Source organism: Ambystoma mexicanum, chromosome 2p (assembly GCF_040938575.1).
Source record: "Ambystoma mexicanum isolate Mex_15411 chromosome 2p, UKY_AmexF1_1, whole genome shotgun sequence".
NCBI classification, from domain to species: domain Eukaryota; kingdom Metazoa; phylum Chordata; class Amphibia; order Caudata; family Ambystomatidae; genus Ambystoma; species Ambystoma mexicanum.
The window spans coordinates 1,239,518,838-1,239,544,192 of NC_090923.1; positions in this window are offsets into that span (position 1 = coordinate 1,239,518,838).

The window sequence follows — 25,355 nt, forward strand, 5'->3', positions numbered from 1 at the left end:
ACTAGTAATATATTAAAGTGAGCATAAAAATCGTTAGGGAAACCATTTAGACCTGGGGCTTTGACTTTTTAAAGTTCTTTTATGGCTTTAAGGCTTTCGCTGGGAGGGATGGAGTCCTCTAATGATTTCAGATTAACAATTGGATTATGTAGAATGAGGGAAATGCCAAAGGAACTCTTGAAAATGACAGTTATTAGGATTTGTTTCCAAAGAATATAAGTTTTGGTAAAATTTAGAAAAGACTTAAACTAATTCTTTATCTGGAAACTTCCTATCCCCTATCTGATCTTCGATAACAGCAACCCGAGCTCTTTCCCTTTTCATTTTAAGGTATGATTACTTGTTTTATTGGAAAATTGGTACATTTTTGCTTTGTATTTTAAAATGTTTGCACTGGAGTATTGTGAAGTAATTTTATTGTATTGACGTCTCAGTTTAATTATATCATTAAGAATAGAAGGAGCATTGCTGCACCCGTATTGAGATTCAAGGGATTTCAGTTGTTTTAGAATTATATCAGGTTCTTGTTTTGATTTTTTCTTTTTGTTAGCAACAAATGATATAATATGACCTCTAAGTACAGATTTACAGCAGTCCCAATTGTTGACAATATATGTATCTTGACTATTATTCTCAGCGAAGATGTTACTATGCTGCTGAGTAATGAAAGGCGTGAATAGCTCATCTTTCAGAAGAGGTGTGTTAAATCTCCATCTATTTGACTTGCAGCTATTCTGTGAAATTGCAAGTTGGAAATGGACTGGAGCATGATCTGATAATGCTATGCATTCAATTTGAGCCTTAAGAAGAAGAGGTGACATAGATTTAGGAAGCACTATATAATCTAAACTAGAAAAGGTATTGTGGGGGTTGGAGAAAAAGGTGAACTCTAAATCAGAAGGATCATACGTCATGCATCCATGAGGCCTAGTTCTGATACGAAATTGAGAAATTGTTTATGGGATATAGCGCTTTTAAAGAATACACTAGATTTTCTATCAGGAAAAGGATCCATAATCTCATTACAGTCTCCACAAACAACAGAATTATGAGGATTGGATTGGATGAGATGATTCCTTAGTTCTAGCCAAAAAGAGGGATCAATAGAGGTGGGACAATACACATTGAGAAAAGTATATTCAATGGATTCCACTAAAATCCTAACCAACACCCACCTTCCCATATTGTCGGAGTCAGTCCCTACAACTTTACATTTGAATGCTTTATTAATAAGAGTGATAACCCCATTCTGCCTGCCATGTGCCGCTCTTCAAAAAACGTGACCCACTCAAATGTGTTTAAGTTTAGCAGCTTCCGTTTGTGATAGATGTGTTTCCTGAATACATGAAATCAATGCTTTTGTTCTATTAAGGTGGGATAATACTTTATGGCCCTCATTACAACTCAGGCGTGAAGGGTTTAACGGCGCCGTCGGCGCCGTTAACCCTTAACGCCTGATTACAAGTGTCCCTTTGCGGGTTGGTGTTTAAAAATCCAACCCGCAAAGGGACTTTGGAGCTAATTACGGCACCGTAATTTACGGTGCCGTAATTAGCGCCTTCCCCATTCCCATTATGCCCTATGGGGGCAAAAATGGGAATGGGGAAGGGCAAATGGTGAATGGGGAATTACCGCCCCACTCACCTTGGAATGGGGCGGTAATTTCGGCATCCACCATGGCGGAATCGTAACCTTAGCGGCATGGACCATGGTGCTAATAGCACCATGGTCCTCCGCCAAGGTTGTAATGAGGGCCTATGTCTTTTGATAGGGTTGTGTAAACCTTTTACATACCAAGATTGTATATTAAGTGGCATGTCTTAAATTGAGATATACATAAAAATCAAGGTTTCTAAAATTAAGAACATATATGAACGTATATTGTTGTTAGCATGGAATTATGAGTGGAAAGATAGTTAGAAAACCACTTATAATAGTTAAAGTAATCTGCCTGCAAAAATAATGATAACATTGAAGTTAAGACACATGAGGAAGAGGGATAGACAAACAAAGTCAACATGAAGATATTCAATGGCCAAAGGTAGGATACAACTAGAGATGAAATTGTGGCTAACAGGAAACTGCCACACCAAGTCATGTTGATGGTAATACGATAGGGGTGGACAGCCTAATGACAGAAGGCCCAAACAGCACCCCACTCCGGTAGAAGATATCAGTAATAAATTCAGAAGTAACAAGCCATTAAATCTTATGAATCTGTTTGAGTAGTTAGTCTAGACGTATCCATTTCCTCCATTTTATGGATTTGAATAAAGCGTCTCAGATCCATTGGGTTTTCAAATGTGGCAGTGTGAATATTGAGGGTGACTTTGAGGATTGCTGAATAGAGGATACCATATCTTGCATTTAGTTGCCTTAGAACGTGTGTGAATGTGAGTAGTTCCTTTCTCCTAGCGGCTGTTGCATTAGACACGTCCAGGGATATGTATATCTTTCTGCCATCCCAAACAAATTGCTTAATTTGCTTCACCTTGTTCATTATGAGATGAACATGGGTATAATCCAGAAAAGCAAAGATAAGAATTCTAGAAGGGTTGTTAGTATTGCGCACTGAATTGAACGGGCCCACCCGATGGGCCCTCTAGATATTTAGTTTATTTGACGCTGGTAGATCAAGGAATGTTGGGAGCATGGTATTAAGGAAGAGGAAGGGATTATCTTTTTAAATCCCTTCTGGAAGGCCCACAATGCGTAGGTTATTCCTTCTATTTCTATTTTCGAGGTTTTCAGATAGCTTTTGTAGAGTTTTGACTGTGGTTTCTAACGTCGCTACTCTGCTGGTAACATCCTCTGCACCACTCACTCAATGTTCCATGTCTATCATCCTTCACTCAAAGGTAGACCAGTTATCATCAAGCGGTTGTAATTTATCATTAGTGACTTCTATGAAGGGCTTCAGAGCCCTAATTTCCATTAGAATGGTCTGTACAGCTGGATCCTAAGTATCCTCTTTTGGCATGGGTGAGTCACATTTTTTCCTTTTCAAAGTATTAGATGGTGGGGAAGACACTTATTTGGCTTGACCCTTTTTTGATGCCATACTTAGCTTACTTACACAGCTTAAAAGGCTAGAAATCTTTGAAGACCATAAAAAGGTGCGCGGAATATTTTCACTGAATACCAATGCAACTTGTTCAAGGAACTCAGTACACTGTTATGTGGCTATCCATATTTGTATATTGCCCCATTTATATTTGCCATAAGGAGCCGTACATTTATCTAATACATGTACGCACAATGAAAGCCCTCATTTATGTATATGATGTGAGCCAATGTGAAAAAGCAACTATTTTATGGTGACCTGCTTCATAAAAACACCAATAATTGGTTCAGTGCCTATAGGTAGATGACCATTGCAATTTAATAGATAATTGCCTCCTAATTTATTTTAATGTTATAAATAAAATTGTGCTTTCTGGAAATAGTTCCTGTTAAGTACAGAATAAATGGAAGCTTCTGTTTAAAATTTGCATTTGCTTTCCTTTCCAAAGGTTTTGAATATTTGAAATTAAAAAGTCACAGCACTTAATACTGCTGGTGGAGAAACAAAAACATTACCTTGCTTGTTAAATCCTCATTTCCAGGCTATTGTTTATATGTGAAGCCTGTGTCGTGAGGAAAAGGTGCTTCCAACGTTCAACCGTACGCTACGTTGTGTTGCAGCTGAGCAGCTGACAGGAGACGCCGGAATCTGGAATCACAGGACCTCGCTGTCTGAGACCTTGCATGCACACATCATAGAAACACACCAACCAGGCAGCCTGCACTTCCCTAGAGTTACTGCTATGGACCACCAAGAATTCTGTGAGTGAATTTAAATATATTAGTTTAAATATTTGTAGCGATATATTATAAAATGGGATATTGGAGCGGGAGCACGAAATTGATGGGTACATTTTAATGATCCAAATTCTTTCAGTCCATCTTTTCAAGACTTTCCTATAAATAACCCAGTTTTGTCCGTTTCATGACCCGCTACAGGGGAGCACCATTGACGGTTGTATTGACACTTTACGCTTGCGGCATGGGAGAGGTTCATCGTCAGAGCTTCACAAAAGTGCTGTGTTACCACTGTTGCAAAATACATTAGCTGTGCACATTGACAGGTTGATGCTGCCAAAGGTTATTCCTTTGAACTCCTCTGTTGCAGTGAAGTGAAGCATGCACCTCCACCAAAGAGAAAGTTTGCAATGGAATCATGGACCCTAGAATAGTGATAGTTACACAATTCCATTGACGGAATGTCTCTTTACCACTCTGTCCAATCTTGCTGCATCTTCTAAAAGTAGAGTCAGAACCTTTCAAGCTCATGGATCTGCAGGTATCTCAGTTTAACAGGAATTCTGAAGCAATTTCCCGATCACTGACGAGGCCCCCAGTTTTGTGAGGAATCTAAAGAACAGCGAAGTGGCACAGCCTTTCTGGTCCCATGGTGTTGGGCGGGAAAGTGTTGACTATAAGAAGGCAAGAACATGTCTGCTCTGCAATGTACTGATCCAGGATACTGATCCAGGATACTGATCCAGGATACTAATCCAGGATACTGATCCAGGATACTGATCCAGGATACTGATCCAAGATACTGATCCAGGATATTGATCCAGGATACTTATCCAGGATACTGATCCAGGATACTGAACCAGGATACTGATCCAAGATACTGATCCAGGATACTTATCCAGGTTACTGATCCAGGATATCTTCAAGAGGAGCTGGATTCGCTTCTCTATATTCTTGAACATCTCTTTTGCAGCACGGTCTAAAGGCACTACTTTTTGCATAAGCCCTTTAGAGGGGGTTTGCATACACTCTTGCTTCTTGAGCATAGCCAGTGAGTTGCACTATCATGTTCTCTGGGCAGATATCTCGATATGTTTGGAACTTCTTTCCAATTCTTTAAAATAATATTTTCTAGAGTAAATGCTGTGTAACCCCAGGTTGGCCGTATCATTATTGCATTCACCAACTCTAGGATCTCGAAATAGAAAATACTGGGCTCTGTATATAATGCTGCCCACAGTTTGTGGCCGGTGCCAGTCCTGTGTAGCGATTTGGGGGACTTCATCGTCTAGGTGGCTGTGGTAGGTCAATGTCACTTGTATTCATGGTTTCGACGTACATCAAACTGATCGTGAAACAATACGGAAAGCACTTTAGTTAGAAGTTTAAGTAAATTAAATGTATGTGTTTTATGGAGGCCCGAGTTCAAGACCTGCACATAAGAATGTTGTTTAACAAGTGCTCTGGGGACTTTATGTGCCAGTGCAGCCCGCCATCAGGGGTTCTATAGTTATTATCACCTGGAGTGCCAAGACTTCCTTTCCTAGAATGAAAACAGTTCAACAAAGATCTGGTTGAATTCATTTACTTCAGAAAAAGAAGAGACATTCCAATAAGGATGTACTCTGGCCGACCCGCAAGGAAGGGGGAAAAGTCCCTTTTCCATATCCTTGCAGGGGTCAGAAGAAGTGGCAAAGGGAAGGCTCTGTATAGCAAAGTGGAGACTAGGATAGGCAGGTTAGGAGTTAGCGAGTAAAGTGCCAAGTCTATTCCTTACAATCTGCAGTACAATTGGTTGGGTTCAGTGCTCTTCACAGCTTCTAAACACTGAATGCACTGTGTGGTCTTCAGCAAGGACTTTTATTTGCTTGTGCCCCAGTTGGTGCAAATCGAAAGGCCCTGAAAAAAGCAGATTTCAGTAGGAGTAAAGCACTGTAAAAAAATATGCAAACACTTAAAAATGAAGAACAATAGCTTTCACCAGACATCAAGGAAAGCAATTGTATTGGATGTGTTACTATGAAAACCCTTTGAGCAAAGGTACTTTACAATTGTGCTGAAGTCTAATTAAAAAAACTTGGCTCATTCAGAGCACAATCCATGATTTTCAAACATTAATCAAGTACGGGCATGCGTTCACTGAATTCTGCACGTGTGTACCCATTGTCGCCCCATGTGGTAAAGTCAAACGAATGGTTGGAGCTGGTCTGTGCAAGAACCTCGCTTATTTCATATTTTCTTTATTTTAAGGTAACATTGATACCTGTTGTGGGCCTTCCATCACTCAAGGCCCCCCGTGAACCACCCACTGCACACAGAAACACTCAGCAGATGTGTGCACGGTTCAGGCTACCCGGTTGCTCTGTCGCAGCCGGGAACGCCCTCTTATTTTATAGAACACGTGGAGTGCAACGTCACTTGCCGTGTGTGTGCGCCCTTAAAGGGCACTCACCACACTCCTCCTTTTTCATAACGAAAGAACAAAGAAGGTATAATACACATATGGTATAACAATGCACTGCACACAAGTAAACAGCCCCCTTAATCACAACCACCCCAGCCCAAGAGACAATTCCAGTCCATGGGTTGGTCCCACCAGTTCAGGGGTCCAAAACATAGTCACTCAGGTGGGCAGGCTTCCCCTCCCGACCCTTTGGGGATACCTCCTGCCCGCCTCCCGGATCGGGCCCTCCTCAAATGTGCACCCCCGTGCTGGGGAGCTCGGCGGATGGGCCATGCCACCACCCTCGTCCAGTACGTCATTGAAGTCCCTTCTGTGCAACCCCTGCAGTCTGGCTTCCCCCACTTTCTTGAAATGGCTGGCATTGCGGGTGACAGAGGCAGTCCCATCCGATGCTGTTACCATAGAGCTATGCACAGCCACCACGTCCATCGTACCAGGCTCTTACGTCAAGGACAGCTTTCCTTGAGGGTGTCGATTCTTCACCAGTACCTCATCGCCCAGGATGAGCTGCTGAGGCCGGAGTCCTCTTCTGGTATTTCCTTGCTCCAACCTGATGATCCTCCCCCTTTCCACCTGCTCATTGTTGATGACGGCCGGCTCTCTCTCACCAATTTACGGGATGAGGCCCCTGGGACACCGCCTGAACATGAATTCAGCTGGGTCCACTCCAGTGGATGTGTGTGGGGTGGCCCGGTACTCCCTTAGGAATTAGTATAGGGCCCTTTGCAGGCTCTGTCCCTGGCCGTGAGCGTTGTTAAACACCTTGTTCAGTGTCCTCATACAGCGCTCTGCCTCATTTGCCCGAGGCCACAGAGGAGTGATTTTGCAGTGATGGATGCCGCACTCATGAGCTGGGAAAAGCTCTTACCTTGGAAGGGTGGACCATTGTCCGAGTATAGCATCTGGGGCAGGCCATGAGTGGCAAAAACCTTCCCCATCGCGACGGCCACGTTGTCAAAAGACACCGACTCGGTGAATTCCACTTCCGTATACTTTGACCACTCATCGACAACCACCAGAAAGTGTGTGTACCGGCCCGTGGATCCAAAATCCGCGTGGACAATCTGCCATGGCTTGGTCGCTCTCGGCATGGTCTCGATGATGGGTTCCCTCTGGGCGGAGGACACCTCGTGGCACCACACACAGGCCGCAATGAACTCCTCAACCCGCCTCTCCAGGTCAGGAAAACACACCTTTTGTCGCAGATGAGCCTTGGTCTTGGCGGTTCCCTGATGCCCCTGGTGCACCAACTCAATCACCTGTGTGATCTTAACTGTGGAACCACAATCCAGTCACCTTGGAGCAACAGTCCTGACTCCACGAATGCCAGCTCATTCTTTACCCTCCATAGCTGTTCCAGCGCCAATTTTGCCTCTTGGGTCCTCAGAGCCAACTTCGACCACTGACTTCCAGGAACCTTGCTGAAGGGCTGCCTTCAAGATCATAAAGCACTCGTTGTCACGCCGCCCGTCCTGGGGTCTCCTTACCCGCTACGGCGCTCCCCGTCCTGGAGGCTGTATCCTCGTTTTCGGCTTCGGGGTCCGGGGGCGTCCTGAGTTCCGGGCGCTTCCGGGTCTCCTACGCGCACTACATTGCGCATGCGCGGGCGCCCGCTCTCTGCCCTTCGCGCATGCGCAGTGCGCAGGATGCTCGATTCCGGAGGGTGTGCGGCTCAAGCCTCGTTGTGGGGTGCCCGATGCCTGGGAAACGGCACGGCTTGCGTTGCAAGCCTCCCAGGTCCTGGCGGGCTTATTTAAGGAGCCCTGATCCTTTTCCAAACCGCGTCTCAACGCGGTTTGTTCGGATCGTGTCTTTGCTGCCTTGCTTTGCATTCCCGTTGCCTGTTGCCTTCCTCCTTCCTTGTCCTGCCTGGGGAACCCCTGCCTTCCACCTTCCTTGTCCTGCCTGGGGAACCCCTGCCTTCCACCTTCCTTGTCCTGCCTGGGGAACCCCTGTCTTTCACCTTCCTTGTTCTACCTGGGGGACCCCTGCCCTTCTCCGTCCTTCCTGCTCCAGTGGTTCCGCTCTCCCTCCTTGGTTCCGGTCCCCGCTCTGTCCTTTCTGGTCTCTATTCGCTCTGAGTCCTTCCCCACTTGTTCCGTGCTCCTCTCCTTACCAGCCTGCTCTTGTTGCTTCCTTGCCTTCGTCCCTGGAGGGACCGTGCTGCTTCCAGTCCCCGGACCTGCCTTACATCGGAATCCCACTAAGGACCCGGACTATCTACTCAGAGGCTCCCCCTACCAGTGCTTGCACTGTCCTGACGCCACTCAATCGGGGTGAGCCTACCCGTGGCGTTGGGAGCCGGCTCACCTCCAATCCGGTTCTATATTGGGCTGGTGTTGGGCTGGTTCCCCGCGCCATCTGTCACGCCTATCCGGATCATCTGACAGCCTGGCCTCATCATCAAGGAACCCAACCGGACGAACAGGTACGCAGCGTTCTCGTGACGCTATTTACAACACGCCGCCTGTTCCAGATCATGAATTGGTAATGAATTAGGAGTAGCCGCCTCCACCACCAGTCTGACATGCTCGTCGGCCTCCTCCGCACTGACGTTGTTGTGTCCCTCTGGATCACACCACGGGTGTCTGGACAGATAGTCAGCCGCATTGTTACTGCCAGGCCGGTACACAAGGGAGACACCATACTCGAGCAGCGCCAACATCCACCTTTCAATGCGAGCAGGCAGCTTGGATGACGAGTCCGCCAATATAGGCAGCAGAGGCTGATGGTCCGTGACCACCATTACCAGTCTTCCCAGCACGTAGAGACGGAAGTGACGACATCCACACAGGACTGCCAGAGCCTCCCTCTCGATTTGGGAGTACTGTTGTTCCGTCTCAGACAGCGCCTTGCTGGCATAGGCAACTGGTCGGACCTCACTGTTGGAATCTACCTGCGTGAGCACCGTCCCTAGGCCAAACGGGCTGGCATCTACCACAATCACTGATAGTAGGGCCGGGTCAAAGAAGGCCATAGTGTCCTCAGCAGTCAACACCCCCTTCACATCTTCAAAAGCCGCCTGCTCCAGGGATCCCCACTGCCACGTGACATCTTTCTTAGCGACCTCAAATGCTCTGATCGGGATGCGAGGTTCCTAATGAACCGGCCACAATATGTGACCATTCCCAAGAAACTCCGGACTTCCAGTGCTTTCTCCGGGGGCCGGGCCTCCATGATGTCCTTCACTTTCCGAGTATCTGGTGATACGCCCCATTCCTTGAACACAAAGTCAAATAATTCTATTGTCCCCTTCAGGAATTCACATTTGTCCCTGTGCAGTGTTAACCCCAGAGTCTGGAGTCATTCCAGTGTCTTGGCCAGCCTGTCCAGGTGCTCCGCCTCCGATCTCGCAAACACCAGGATGTCGTCGCTGATGTTTAAGACACCCTCCAGGTCAGCGAGGGCCCCACAGATAATGTTTTGAAAAACATCAGCTGCAGACGACACCCCAAAACTCAGGCGCTTGTATCGGTAGAGACCACAGTGAGTGGTAAAAGTCGTGATATACCGTGACTGTGGATGGAGCACCACCTGATGGTATCCGGCTCTGAGGTCCACCTTCGAGAAGAACTGCGATCCATGTAGCTCCGCAATAATGTTGTCTATCGACAGGGGTGCAGTGCCGCTCCTGCTTCATTGCCTTATTTGGGAGCCTCATATCCACACATATGTGCAGAGTCCGGCTGTTTGGATTTCCTGGCGATGACGATGGGAGATAACCATGGTGTCAGGCACTCCACCTTCTCAATGATATCTAGCTCAACCAGACTGTCCAGTTTTTTATTCACCAGGTCCCGCAGATGGAATGGAACCCGGCGGTGTTTTAGGGTGATTAGTTGGATAGAGTCGTCAATGTGGAGGCTCACTGGATCACCTGCCAAGCATCCAATCCCTTCAAACAGTCCACTGTACCTCAGCAGGAGTTCTTGCACATCCTCCACATAGACGGCGTAGGCAAAACTCACAATGCCCAGTGCCTCCGCCACAGCACATCACAGCTCAACAGAGTGTTGCTGCTTACCTTTTTCCGGCACAGCTACCGCCGGACTCGTAATGAGGCCCATTCTCTTCCTCATCGTCGTCCTCTTGAGGGGTACCATCATCACCCTGATCAACTTGGGCGACATTGAGAGGGTGCTGTTTTCTGATAATGTCTGCTCTTACTGGCCCCCTGGGGACCACCACTGGCACCGGAGCTCTTCACATGGGGGCGTAATAGTCCAATGCCCCGCACCTACCACACAACTTCCCTTGTGCTGGGCACTCAGCGGGGTGTGGGAGATCATACCCACACTTCATGCAGGAGTTCATAGCACTGGTGCTTCGATCTCTTTGATTGCGCTTGGACGTCTTGCGCCTCAGCCGCCCTGGTCGTGACCCACTGTGCACACTTCTTCCACCTTCCCCGGGCACACGCTGCCTCCATTCTGGATGCCCTCACCTCAGATACCTCATGGCAACGTCCAAGTTCAAGTATATGAGGCAGTGTGAGTCCAGGTTCACGCAAAATTTGCCTGGGCAGCTTTCCGGATGAACAGCCCTTTGGAATCATTGTGTGCGCATTGTCCCAGGCCCACGGCAGAGCCATTCGGCAAAGCCTGCCATTGAAATTGTCCAATGACACATCATCCTCCTGGCGTGCGCTGCACATGACGCACCGTTTGCAATCAGCATTTGCAAGTTGCATAAAGTAATCCTGCCGTGCATTCTTTGCTGCATCGTAGGTAGCGTTGGTTGATGGGCTGCAGAGACTGGAAGACCCTGTGAACTGCCAGGCCTGCCAAGTACAAGAGCGTCACCACCTTGCTGTCATCATCGGTTTCACCAGTTGCCCTGAAGTATATTTTGAGCCTGTCTATCCACATCCTCCATCTGGGACCCAGGCTGGATGGGCACCTGAGATGTCAAATTTGGGCATCAGAGTCAGCCCAACTTGCTGTCTCTGTGCCGGTGGTGCCTGGGGGACAGGTGGCACAGGCGCAGCCACACCCTGGCCGTTATTATTCATGACAGCGAGCGCACAGGCACCCAACAGAAAACAAAACGGGGCCACAACTCACTGACCTGCCCTTTGACCTGACCTGCACACAGATAATGAGTGTGATGATGTTGTTCAGGTACACCTTTGCAAAGATACTTCTGATAATACCCTCCACCACCTCAAAGTTAGTCAAAAATTCCTCCCCAGGCACCTTCTTCAAGTGTACAAAAATAGTTGAAAAAGTCCAAAATAGTTACTTCATTGGGGTCACCTGACTTCCACCACAGTAATCCCCAAATCAGTGTCCAAATCAGTAAGGAATTGCACAGAAAGAGCACCTGGCCACTCCAGTGGCTCCAAAAATTGATTTGGGTGGGCCTAGGGCTGAGAACAAAGAAGCTAGGCCTCCCCTAGCACCTCACCTCACATTCGACGTAAGGAAGTATGTAAAACACTTCAAATACAGCAAATCAGTAGTATCAGATGTTCTCCCATTCAAAAATTAGATGTATATCAGCGCACAAGAACTCTTTATTCAAGTCGCACCCTTTTATACATGTGATCAAAATGGAGGCGAGGCTGCGTGAACACCTCCATCTCTGCGGCATTCAGAAACGGAGGAATATTGTAAAAGAATTCACCGCTCCTCACTGCCTGTGCCCGGGTTGTCGTGTCCTGCTTTGTCACCACTGTTGGGGGCCTTCCGTCACTCCAGACCCCCGTGAGCTCCAGCAGACATGTGCATGGTTCGGGCTCGCCGGTTGCTCTGTCGGGCCGGGAACACCCCCTTTATTTATAGCCATACAATGCCATATGTTCTGGCCTACAGCATTAATTAGAAGTGCCTTGCAATGTCGGCATGTATATGACAATGTACTCTCGAGAGGGCTGCGTGAGATTTATTGCAGCAAACTTGAGAAAGGAAGACAAGTACATGGTAAGAGGAGGCGTTGTGGGTGTGGGTGCGAGAGGTGTACGGGTGGGCTTGCAAGCCTTTCAGTCTGCGCATGCAGACTTTAGCTTGGCCTCATTCGGTCTCCCTACGTCATGCGTTCTGTGATGTGGGGGTCCAGGATGTCAATGCTTGTCACCACATACCTCTCTTGCATGAATGAAGAGGAATGTACAGCCGTTTGGAGACTCTTGATCTCAAAGGGACGATAGCTCAGGGGCAACGTGCTCACCTTAGAAACAAGACAACACAGTGCACCATAGGTTCGATCCCTGGGTCCGTGCTTAGAAACCTCTGGGTATTAAACGCGTTATAAATAACCTATCATATCATAAAGTATCTGGACATCTTCCCCTTGCTCTCTCTCGCTGCTCTACAGAGCTGTTGCCTGAAGCACTTGACTCCATGAAGAGGGGAACTTCTTGCATTGTTGGGGATCTCACCGGCAGTGATTGTGAGGAGATGCTCAAGTCCATACTGTTTTCTCTTTCTGCTGCATCTCAGGTTCCATATCAACATGTTAAGGCGAGGCAGCTCTTTTTGCAAAAGCGAGTCTTGAGAGAGTTTCAGAATTGTCTCTTGAGGATGAGGAGATCCATCTTCTGTGGCTTTTCTTCACTTGATAGACACTGTTTCCATCTTCCATCTTCTGTTGTCATCCGTGATGACATAATTTCTTCCCCCTTTGAGTACCTGTTCCATAGAGCTGAACTTCGACAATGTGAAGGTAACTTTATGCTCAAGGCATATTTTGGCCCAATCACCTTCTCTCACATTTCATTACTGCACTGCTTTGCAGTTGTTGTATTGCGTTTTTGTCTTGGACAGTCCTTATTCACCATTGTATGTCATTAGGGGTAATGTTGTCATGCAGAGTATTCTCTCCTGCCTCTCATTATTTCCAATAGGGTAAAACTACTGGCAGAGTTGGGAGGGAATCTGTGTGCATTGATTGCCTCCATTGCTGTGAGACAGGGATCTTTGTGGGACAACCTAGCTATTAAAAGACTGGCCTTAATGAATCTATTTGCTCTCTAGACTTGCCCGTTGGCTTGGAGACTTAGGCATGCGGGTACAGTATGGTTTGGCACTGCGTACTTGGGAGAAATTCGACCATCCGCACGGTTGGTGTGCGGTCGCCTGGGCTTTTTGAAATTTTAAATGAAATTGAATTATGGTAGATCAACCACCGGAAAATGTGTGGGGCTTATTCGCACACATTTTCCAATGCTCACTGCCCGACATATACATAGCCTCATGTACTCTGGGTGGACACAGCCTACAGGTGCAGTCCCCCTGTCATATTTATTTGGGATATGGCAGGAGGAGTACACAATGCATCTCCAGAAGGGGAGGGCCAAACCTTCCCTCTGCTATGGCCAGCCTAATTAACTAACAATATCTCCATGGATTCGCCCTGTCCTTTTATTAGATCCTGCAGCTGGTGGCATCAATTCACATACTAATCAGAGAGTAATTCAAACAGGCCCACCTGGGGCCTGGCTGCAGAGGTTAACAATGGAGACAGGAAACCCCAAAAACCTTTCATATGCAACTGTGTCAACCTGAAGTCAGCTCCCGCCCTCAGTATCAATTTACTGTGAACTGTCATGTCTAGGGCTGCGTGTTTACAGTACTTCACCCCACAGGGAGACCCCATTCATAAGGGAATAAGAATATTGTTTGCCAGAGAGTCTGGTCTTGCTGCAGCTTCAAGGGAGACTGGCTGCTTTAATCAGGAACCACAGAAAGCTCCATTAACCAGAGAGACCCTTTGATCCACAACAGACAGTAAGATGGGTTGGACTTAGTTTTACATGTTTTCACCCCTTTACCTTTTCTGTTGCAAAGCACTCTGGTTATGACCTCACACATACAGGAGATTGTTGATGGGGACTCAGGATTGGTTCATTAAGGAAGGCTTAGCCTACACCAATCACGGTGGTCTATTTGGCTTTAAAAGAGGGCTGAGCCCCTCTTTTGGCAGATCATCTGAAGACTTTGCAAGGAGTAGCAAGAAAAACTCATCATTGGACCCTGGCGGAAGGGACAGTTTGCCTTACATCTTCCGCCAGTGAAGTAAGGCCAGGACTTCCAAAGAGGTAAGCAAGATCCCTTCCCTAAACATCTCCCAGGGAACATAGGGAGATACCGAATCCATAGGACCCTCCAGCTATCCAGAACCAGCACCCAGCCAGCACACAGTGTGCCCTGCAAGGCTCTGCAGCAAGCTTCCTAGATAGGAAGCGCCGTAAGGTCTCTGAACCTACAATCAAGGACAAGGCAGGTTCCTGCAACACACTCCTCAGCTTTGGCCCGTCCGCCTTAAAGGACGACACAAGCCCATTGAAGAAGCTGGGAGAAGTGCCTCGATGAGCATCTACCGACGTCCGCCTTAAAGGACATGTTCAAGCCAGTCGACTTCCTCGAGCTGCAACCGACTGGAACGCCGACCGTTGTCAAACCACAGTCGCTTAAAGACATCTGAGAAGTCTCAACCAGTGCTTCAAAACCGCCGACCAGCACTGAAGCAACGATTCGTTGACCCAAAGCTGCCATGTAGGTCAGCCTTCAGCCATTCATCCAGTTTCACTCACCAAACCGTCATGCCGCCTGATACCCGCAGCTGACCCCATTCTTGAAATCTGTCACAGAATCCTGAAAAGCGCACAGCAGCCGACTCCACCCAGTCGAGCACCAAGAACACCTACAGCACAAGGTACATTGTGGATCTGTCCCCCTGGTCTTTCCCCGAAGGGACATGGAGATATTTTAAGACCCATTGCTCCCTCTGTCCTGAAGCGAAGTAACCTTAAACTGTTGCGATTATTTACTATACCGACCACCCTCCTGTCAGTATCCAGAGTGCATCCCTTTTCCTTCTTTGAAACTGTCTGTCCTCTACATTTCCTTACAGGTTGGGTTGTATTTCGTAGTGTTGCTAGAACTGTCTGTTGTGATAATAATAAAGTAGATATTTTTAAACAACCTTGACTGGACAGTCCCCTTTATCATTGGGTAATAATTGTATGTTCGCTGTGTTGCAACTAACCAACGATCAACGACCTTTCGGAGATAAGCCTGCTGTTCCGTTCACATTACCAAACTTGGACAAGGAGGTTTATAATTTGCTTCTGTTTCCAATCTGTTCAGATCCCTTCTGGTGTACTAGAGTTGTGGGGCTGACTGATGCTATTCATCCCTGGACCACTGGTGCCCGCAAGTTGATTTGTCACAGTAATGCTGCACGCACTGAATAACTATTGGATTTAGCCTGACAACAACTTTACTCTATTGTGTGATACTATTTATTGTGGGATCCATGGAGGTGGTGATATTTGGGGCAAAATTGTGCTCTATTCACTTTGAAAGGTAATCGACTAGTATTGCCTCGTACTTGTATTCTGGCTACAAATTCTCCAAGGAGATAATGGGCCTCATTACGACATTGGCGGTACCCGTGCCGGTAATTAGTCGGTTTTTTACCAGCACCCGGCAATGAGGATGTACCGGGGGATTCCAGCCCCAGCGGACGCAGTACATCCCCATTGCTGGGTGCTGGTAATGATTACTACCCCTTCCCATTTGTGCCCCATCGGGCTCAATGGGAATGGGGAGGTGGAGACATGCTCTGCTTGCGGGTGCCGGTTCGCCCGCCAGGTCAGACCTGGCCGGCAGATAGGCACCCGCGTGCAGAACTTGTAGTTTGCAGGTCCGGTAGTAACAGCGCCGGTAGCTTACCGGTGCCGTTACTACTGGACCGGCAAACTTGTAATGAGGCCCAATGAAATCAAGCCTTACCTTTTCCCATAGGGCACGAGGAGTTTCTATGCGGCAAAGGTGAGTTTGGCAAGTTTTTAGTCTCATCACTTGAGCAGCATTCATTGCAGTGTTCTATGATATTTTCAACATCAAGGTCCATGTGTGACCATCAGTTCACTTCTCTTATTCTTCTCTTGCTTAACATGATTACCACTCGACCTTGGTGGGGCTTTTCTATGATGGAAGGTTTGACCCCAGAGGTGGAAATGGCCTTGTCAGCACTGGATATCATAAATCGAGCAATCAACAGCTTACTGAGTGTCTGCGTTAATGGGGACAGATTTCTCTCGTATGGCCAGTCAGCGACTATATACCTCTTAACTTGTATGAGAACCTCATCTTTATGCATGGACATCATACAGTATTCCTTTCTGAGATCACCTTGACCTTCCCCTGTAAACATCTGACAGAGTGGGCCCTGTGCACTCATCTCAACGAAAGGTGTCAGGCGCATTTCCCTTCAAGGGGGGTCGAGACTTACACTCCACCTGACTGTTTTGTCCTCTTTGCAGAGGTTGAATGGGTATCCTTGCAACTTTGCAGCCAGAAAGGTTAATCTCAGAGTCAATGTTTGGTGGCTCTTGGGCTGAGCATGTTGCCATGCACATGCCAGCATTTCTTTCTGGATCACATAGTAGATCCTTTCAGCTTTTTGGAGAGTCTTTGATGCAAATGAAACAGCGTGCTCTGTATTCTGCTTCCTTTGGGTAAGGGCAACCCCTACCCCTAGGCATTGGCACCTACCGGTATAAATGTGTCCAACATGGGGGTCAAGCAGTCTCAGGCATGGCACGTTGATCATGTGAGATTCCGCATCTTCAAAGTATTTTTCGGTAGGGAACTGACCATGTCAAGTCAGATCCTTTCTTGAATAGATCACTCAGGGCTTATGTCCATTCACTAAACAAAGGTAAAAACTTGTCACAGTATTCAGATAGCCCAAGAAATGATGTTAGTTCCTCTATGAATATGGTAGCTAGGACATTTACAATGGCATTCATTGGTGACAGAGGCAGATTTTGGTTCTAGTGCGATGGCCGGCTACTGGGGAAACAAAAGCATGGAGAACAACAGTGGTGGCAAGTGAATATTTTTAGCGTGGGGCATTAACATCCCCCAATTAAAGCAAATGACCTTGCGTATTGAGACAACCTTAAGTAGTGTAGTGAGGCTCAGAGAGTTATCTCCCCTGAGAACTGTAGTTTAAGAGGTGTTAAAATGGTGCATTTCACAGCCCAATGTATGAGAAATATCTCTAAGATGTACCATTGGCCCTCTAGGGTAATACAACAAAGAAACACAGTAAATGCCTTGACACCAACAGTACAAAGGATCAGTGTACATTTTCTTGATGTCATTGTCAAAAACGTACTGAATTGTAAAGTCACTTTCTTGCAGTTGTGGCCACAATCTACGCAAGGATAGTCACTGGAAATCACTTTCATGAAGATACAGCTAAACTCTATATTAGTGTGGTCACTGTGAATCACTTTCATGTGCTGCTGCCACACCCAATGATATGATATGATATGGCATTTATAACGCGCCTATACACAAGTGTTTCAAGGCGCGACGAGGCAGGGAGGGGGGAACAAAGGGAGGACAGACAAACAATCCTACTAGGCCAGGTGTCATTCAGATCGCGCAAGTGATGGGTAGAGGGAAGGGAAACGTGCAAGGGGAATGGGAGGGGGGAAAAGTGCAGTACAGGGTAAGTAGAATAATAATAAATAATAAAAAGGCCAGCTGGTGGCAAGTGCAAGGGAAGTGCAGACAAGTGCTGGGAAGGGGGCTGTAGGGATACAGAGACAGTCCCGCAGTACACGGGTTGCCAGGGAGGCAGTGCAAGTGGAGAGTGGCTGGGCCAGGGACCGAGATTGGTGAGAGTGGCCCAGTTGCAGATTCAGTGCAGTTTCAGTCAAGATTAGCAGGTGAGAGGGGGAGAGAAAGCAGAAGCAAAGAGGAAGGTTTTGAGGTGCTTCCGGAACCGGAGATGGTTCTCCGCAAGTTTCAGGGAGGCAGGAAGGCTGTTCCGACAGTAATTCCCACTTTCATGAAGCTGAGCCCACAATAGATATCAGCATTACTACTGCATAACATATTCAAGATGTTGTGCCCGCATTAAATGCCACCATTGCAGCAGGATATCACTTTGATAATGTGCCCCACACAATACAGGATGCCACAGTTACTGTATGAAGCTTTCAGGATGTGCCCCCTCCTTCACACCTACTGTACAAACACATCCATGCATTGCATTCGCATGCACACTCACACCCAGAGATGACACACTCAGAGACACACACGCATACACTCACTTTTGGATACTAAACTGCACATACACACATACTGTTCGGTCTTCTGCTGAGTCTTATCTTCAGACATTGAGGCAGCGGGAATGGATTCGGGAATGGATTACTCAGCAGGCAGTACCCTCGACGGACTTGAACACGTAGGGTGTCCAGGTTAGATCTCAATCAGGCCGGGGGTTGACACTCTCCCTACTCCGCTGGCATTCATGAGGTTGCACTTTGGTTTGATGATATCTTCTGACGGTATACACGCATTTCGCCAACCTATTTTTGGTCGTGGTACTTTTCATTGCCGGATTTTACATCGCCAGAAACCCTGTTTTTTTAAAATTTTTATTTTGGGGGGTGTTTTGTTGGGGTTGGGGTATTATTATAATAGTAAGGAGGGGTCTGGGATGGGGAACCCCCTCACCCCCCCAAATAAAAAAAATACCAAAAACAGGGTTTCTGGCGATGTAAAATCCAGTGATGAAAAGTACCACGACCAAAAATAGGTCGGCGAAATCACGTAGAACCCTTCTGACAGGGTGTTCCAATGATGTGGCCTGGAAAATGCATGTGTCTTTCCTTTAGCATTTGCCTGCTACCTGCTGTTATGAGCTTCTGTAGGACCATCTCAAAAGCGTCATCATCAGCAGTGACTTCAGATTCACTGCATATCAGTTGGGTATGTCTGGCAGCAGGGAGTCCATCATTCACTAAAGCACTGATAATGCTGATGTTGCTGTCGACCAACCAAAACGCATGCAATAGTTCTGTGCATGCCGCATAGTGTGACAAAGGGGTTGAGCGATTTGGATTCTTCATGAAGCTTGATCTGATGGTACGCATCGCTCATGTCTGAATTTTCGAAAACAGCCAGGCATCTTGTAGCGTCAGTTCCAGCTTGGTAGTGCTCGGAAGCGGTAGCTGTCCATAGTTATTTCTCTGTTTAGACTGCATAAATTTACATAGAGACACAATTGGTTGGACCCTGGTTTCTTCATGAGTACCACCGACCTTAACCATTCTGCGGCCTCCACTGTTTCAATTTTTTGGGGTCCTGAAGCTTTTGTTGCAACAAGTCCTTTAATGCTTCCCTGGCATTTTCAGAAACAGGGCAAACCTTATGTTTGTCTAGTATGATATGATAGATTATTTATGATGCGCTTAATAACCAGAGGTTTCTAAGCGCGGACCCTGGGATCGTCGTCTTGCTCCCAAGGCGAGCTCATTGCCCCTGAGCTATCCTCACGAGATGTATGGAGCCTGTACGCAAGCTTGATCTTCTTCTGGGCATATTTTTTTTACTCATCCACCTTTCCTGGGAACAGGCTCTTGTACTTGTTTTCAATGTCTTCTCTTATAGAGTCCTTCAGGCGTAGAACGTGATTGCTACTGCAGGGATCAAACGCAAGGCTACGTTTGGTTTGGTCATGCCATCCCAATACTGCTGGCCTATGTGAGGCAATATACTTTTCAGTTAACGCTGTGCATCCTTTGTGTTCTAGTTTGTAGTCCTCAAAACCTAGTAATTTCACTGCCATTTCCCCAAAGGCCAGGTGTATCAAATTCAAATTTTATGCTTTGATTTGCCTTTTTCCTATATTTTCTTACATATGTCCACCGGTCTGACTGTGAGGTCAGAGCCGGACTCGGCCCTCTGGTTGATTCCCTTTCTCGCTCCACGAACCTTGCCGTGTGGTTTGGGTCTCTTCTGACATAGTATCTCTACAGCAAGGGTGGCATGCTGTACCGTATTGTATCCTCTGTGCTTCCCTCCTAAGTTTAACAGCGTGTGATACTTGCGGGTTTGGGCGCTGCCAGCAAATGCAATAAATAAATAAATAAATACCCTTCTCCTGTCCTGGTTTCTTCTTAGTTTATACTGTCCATGGTTGCTATTTATTTTTTATGACTTTGATATCATACTTTGTCAAAATGACCTCTGTGTGAGGATATGGCACACTCTTTGTATCTGGCTGAAGACGTGTGGGATTTAGTGTTGGTCATATCGGGAAGCCTTCTTGGAGTTTAGTCGTGAACTTCGTTTACACGTGCAAAGGTAACAGAATCCTTCCCTTGGGTCGTTGTCTCTTCATCAGATCCGGCGATTTGTATTGCTTTATGCAACATAACATCCTTTCCCGAGACGCATTTCTTCTGCACTTTCTGATTATTGGTATAACCAAGTAACATGTCGCTGATCAGGGAATCAATTTGTACTATAAAGTCATATAAGACAAAAGGTTTCTGTAACTTAACCTTACATTCACCCACCTGTTTGGGGGAGACTTGAGCTCTCCCATAGACTTGATTTTGTGTAGCACAGCATTGTCGTTGTTGACAAATCTTCCTTCTAATCTTCTTACAGCCTCTAGGCGAATCGTGTCATCAACATCTTCTCTGGGGGTGGGGTGGGGGTTCTGGCTGGAGACCTATACACTTCCATTGTCCTTGGACTCCCAATACACTCAGCAGTGAAGATTTCTTTTTCTGGACAGTACCCAGTGCCCCCATTGCCTATATATATGTTGCTAAGGGTAGCCATTGATTCCAAAGTACAGCTGGTTCACCAGGACTTGGAAAGAAAGATGGCAGTGAGTTGGTGCCTTTCATCTTGTCGCGTACTTGACATAGGCCAATGGTCTGTTTCACTGAATCATCGCAATGTAATGTCGCCATGTACATGGAAAGATGTGCTAGGTAGAGGCCAGATGTATTGCAGTGAACTAAATGCGGGAAACTCATGCAAGGACAGGTGGAAGATAAAGGGTAAGAGGAGGAGCTGTGGGAGTGGGTGAGAAGGGCACAGAGCGCCCATTCCCTCTGGGCTCCCGCTACAGTGTGTGTTGCGTGTCTTTTGGTCTGCGCATGAGCAGAGGCATAGACAGGGAATTGCCTAGCATTTCGGCGCTGGACTGCCCCTAGGCAGGACAAAGGCTGATATGCGGGGAAATTTCTTCTCTGTGAAAAGGACAGTGAGCTAAAGACTTGGTAGAGTCTCTCCCAGGGGTTATTCACCCAAGAACAGGTCATTGGGCTGTGTTCGTGCTGGTAGAGAGATTCCCAGACCCCCCTTTGTTTATAGACAGGGTAGGGCCTGAGTAGGCAAGGCCCACCCAAAATCTGTAAATGCCCACTCAGCAGCGCTATGTGAGCATTTGCAGATGTTAATGTCACTGCAAGAGAGTGGGGCCAAACTGATCCAGAGGGATTGCTGACGGAGGTGGCCGGTTGCGCGTGCACTCCCGATTGGGTGCTCCCATCAGTGCGGCTTGGTGGCTTGTCGGCGTGTCGGCAGTGATGGAGGTTCGGGCTCTCTCTCCCTGTGGCTGTAGTGGGTGTAGTGGTTGGACCCTCACTCTCTGCCACACTGCCAATGCAGTGTGGGCTACAGTAGTGTTTTTTGCTGCTGGTACTGTCGGCCAGATGTGTGGTGCCCTGGCGGTTCCTGAATGGGCTGTCTTGCATTTCCGCCTTTGCCTCCGGCGTTCATTTCTTGGGTACATTCCAGGGGGGGGGCTCGAGGGAGGCTACTTGTATCTTGGGCACTTTGCATTGGGTTTGGGGACTGTTTGGTGGGTTATGCTCATGACTTTTGTCTGAGAGTTTGCCTTTATTTCACTCCCTGCTTCCCCAAAGTATGTCCACTACTAGAGCTAGAGTGAAAGCTAGCAAAGCTCGTGTAGCCATTACACCTCTGGCGATGACATGCATGTCTGTCTTCCCTGCCCCTGTCCAGGAATTACCGTTTAACGGAGGTTATGGCACCAAGTGCCCGAAGGAAGCCAAAGACTACCAGACAAGAGGCCAGAGATTAGGTCTCCCTGCTGATGACAATGATTCCGGATGTCTGCGTGCCACTCCATTATGTATTGGCTTCAGGCCTCTCTTGTTAGACAGTCCTGGCTACACCGCTGCGCATGAGCGTGCGCCACTTATTCCTATCTCCCCAGATCACGCGTTCTGTGACGTGGGGGATCCAGGACGTCATCGCTGGTCACAATCACTTGTCCTCCATGGGTGTTCTATGTAAAATCACCGTTTATGAAGAAATGCCCCCCTTTCCCTAAAATGAGCAGAACAGCATTACTAGCAGTCTAGTCGACATTTAAACTGTCTGACGCAGTTACAACAGGTGAGAAAAACACACTCACAAACGCCATGGAAGTGACAAAAAGGGATTGGTACTTTCCGATTCGAATTGCTTGACTTTTGAAATTAGTATACAGTTTGGCTTCTAGGGTTCCATGTAATAATGTCGCCACAAAAATGTCGCCATGCAAAAATATCGCCGAAAAATTGCAGTTTTTTGTGGCGATATTATTGCATGGAACATGCGGGGGACACCCCTGCAACCCCCAATTTTTTTTTTTTTTTGCCTCTGCCCCCATATATATGGTCACCCATATATCGCCACGACCTTTTCCCGGCAATATTATTTACGGCGATCATATATATGGGGATAATATTACCTGATACCCCTTCTAGCACAATCAAACCTTGACACCCGATACCTAATGGAATCCGCATGACTGTCATGGGAGTTTTCATATGTATATGAGATGTACAGGAGATGTAAACTGTGGGTAGGTATGACATGTAAAACACCTATAGGCGGTATAGGACGAAATTACTGAGTTAAAATTACCGTCCCCACCAAAAGACCTAAAAAGCATACCACCAAAAGTTCTAACTACTAAAAGTTCGAACCTTTAGTGGTATGTATGTTTGGTGGGGTTGGTAAAAAAAAAAAGAAAACCGCTGCGGGGGCTGCAGGGCTGTCACCCTCAAAACCCCCTCACCATACTTTATAGTATAGTGAGTGGAGGTTGCGGGGGACACCCCCGCAGCTGACCCTAAAAAAAAAAAAACAGCCATTTTAAATGCGGTAATTTCCGTTGCGGGAAATGTAGCCGCGGATAAATCACACAGATCCCTATAGGCTACTCACTTGTATAAAAACTCACATCAAAGTTGAATCTCACCTTCATGTGAGCTTCCAGACATATAGAAGGCATATAAGACATGTGCAGAATGAATATACATCTTCTATAAGAACTGTAGACGCATGTGCAAGAGATGCACATTTCATACATGGACACTAATATACTTATGAAAAGTCAGAACTGACTTTGATGTCAGTTTTAATATGTATATGAGAGTTATATGTTAAGTTGATTTGTACCATGCATCGTTACCACCCAGGGGTAGTCTCCAGGTGCTCACGTGGCTCTGCAACAAAGGGGATTGGAGGGATTAGTGGGAAGAAGGGTGAGAGGATAGATTCAGAACCAGAAGGAACTGGCGTCTGTGGATGTTGTTTGGCATGTGGTAGTTTGAGCGAGGTCTCATGAGTCTGTATGACTCAGATTCTTTGCCTCGGTTGCGTGATGGTGTTTTGTGTTGGCGTTAGTGTGTCATGTGCAATGGTTAGTGTCCATGAGGGATCCAGAGTTACAGGCTAAGCTGCAAGATAGTCTGGCATCTTGTTGTGTAGTTGCAATGTTGATGGTTTACGGACTATGTGGGTGGTTCACTCTAGGTGGACCTAGTAATGGTTTTTGTTTGTTTATGTGGGCTGTGTCTAGTCCTGGATCTGGTGTAGTGGTGTCAGTTATGTCAGTTATGTAGAAGGAGCAGGAAGGGGAAAGGTTAGTAAGGTCGGTCATTTTGTTGGGGGCTCTGGCGCGGCTCTTTGGATGCTGTTGGACGGTATCTAGATGGTTCTTGTTTGTGGGTCTTTTGGCTCATCTCGTCTCCTCTCTAGTTGTTTGTCTGTGGTGTTGTTGTTGCTGGTGTCCCTTCTAGGTTGTCATTATCGGTTGAATAGCCAGGATTCGAGCAGTTTACTGAAGGTAATGTTCTACTTACTTTGTCTATGGTTTAATCTGTGGTTCTAATTACTTTGGGAATGTTGTTCCATATGTTAGCAATTAGACGTGAGAGCACTCTCATGCTAAATTTCCTTTTTTCGTAATGTGTTGCCTCTATTTGTAGGTCACTGCTGGATCTTAGTTCCCTTCGCCAGCGATATCGGCTAATCTTGTCCTGGAGCAATTCTGCTCCTTGTCTGTGCAGGGCTTTGTGGGCGATACTGAGTGCTTTGAATTTGATGCATGTTTTTACTGGTAGCCAATGTAGGCTTTTCAGTGCTGGAGTGACGCGGTCTCTTCTGTTTAGTCTTAAATTGATCCTGGTTACTGTAATCTGTACCTTTGGAGTTTGTATGTCTTTCCAACATGCCTAGGTAGTGGCTGCTTGCGTAGTCAGTTCGTGTGAGTATCAGGGATATGATTGTGAGAGTTCTGTGGAGGAAGGAGAGGTAGGGGAGTAATCCTTTGAGTAGACGTAGGAGGAGGAAGAATTTTTTGGCGATTGCATTGACTTGCGGTTCCGTTGATAGTCCATTGTTCACGAGTATTCCTAGGTTACTTACTACATTGGTAATGTCTGGTTGCATTCCTAGGCCAATTGGCCAGTCCAGTTATGGGTTCCCTCAGTATAATCCTGCAGGTGAAAGCATTATTTTTGTTTTTGCAGGGTTCAGTTTGAGGTTGTTCATTGTCATCCAGCTGTAGATGTCTGTGAGGCAGTTGTTGAGATTGTTATTTTGTTCCTGTGTTCTGTTTGTTTTCACAATCAGTTGTGTGTCTTCTGTGTAGTTGTAGGTGGTAAGTCTGTGGCTTTGTATGATTTTCATCAGTGGGCACATGTAGATGTTGAAAAATAGAGGGGAGAGACTGGAACCCTGTGGCACTCTGCAGGATATTTTTTTAGTGTTTGAGGTGAACGGAGGTAGGTGGGTTCTTTCGGTTCAGTTTGTTAGGAATGAGGTAAGCCACTTTAGTGTGGATCCTTGTATGCCACATTCCATCAATCTTTTTATTAGTGTTGCATGGCTGATTGTGTCAAATGCCTCTGATATGTCCAATAGTATGAGGGTCAATTGGGTATCGTTGTCTGCGTTTATTTTCAAGTCGTCCGATATCGATACGAGTGCTGATTCTGTTCATCTCATTGGTCTGAAGCCAACTT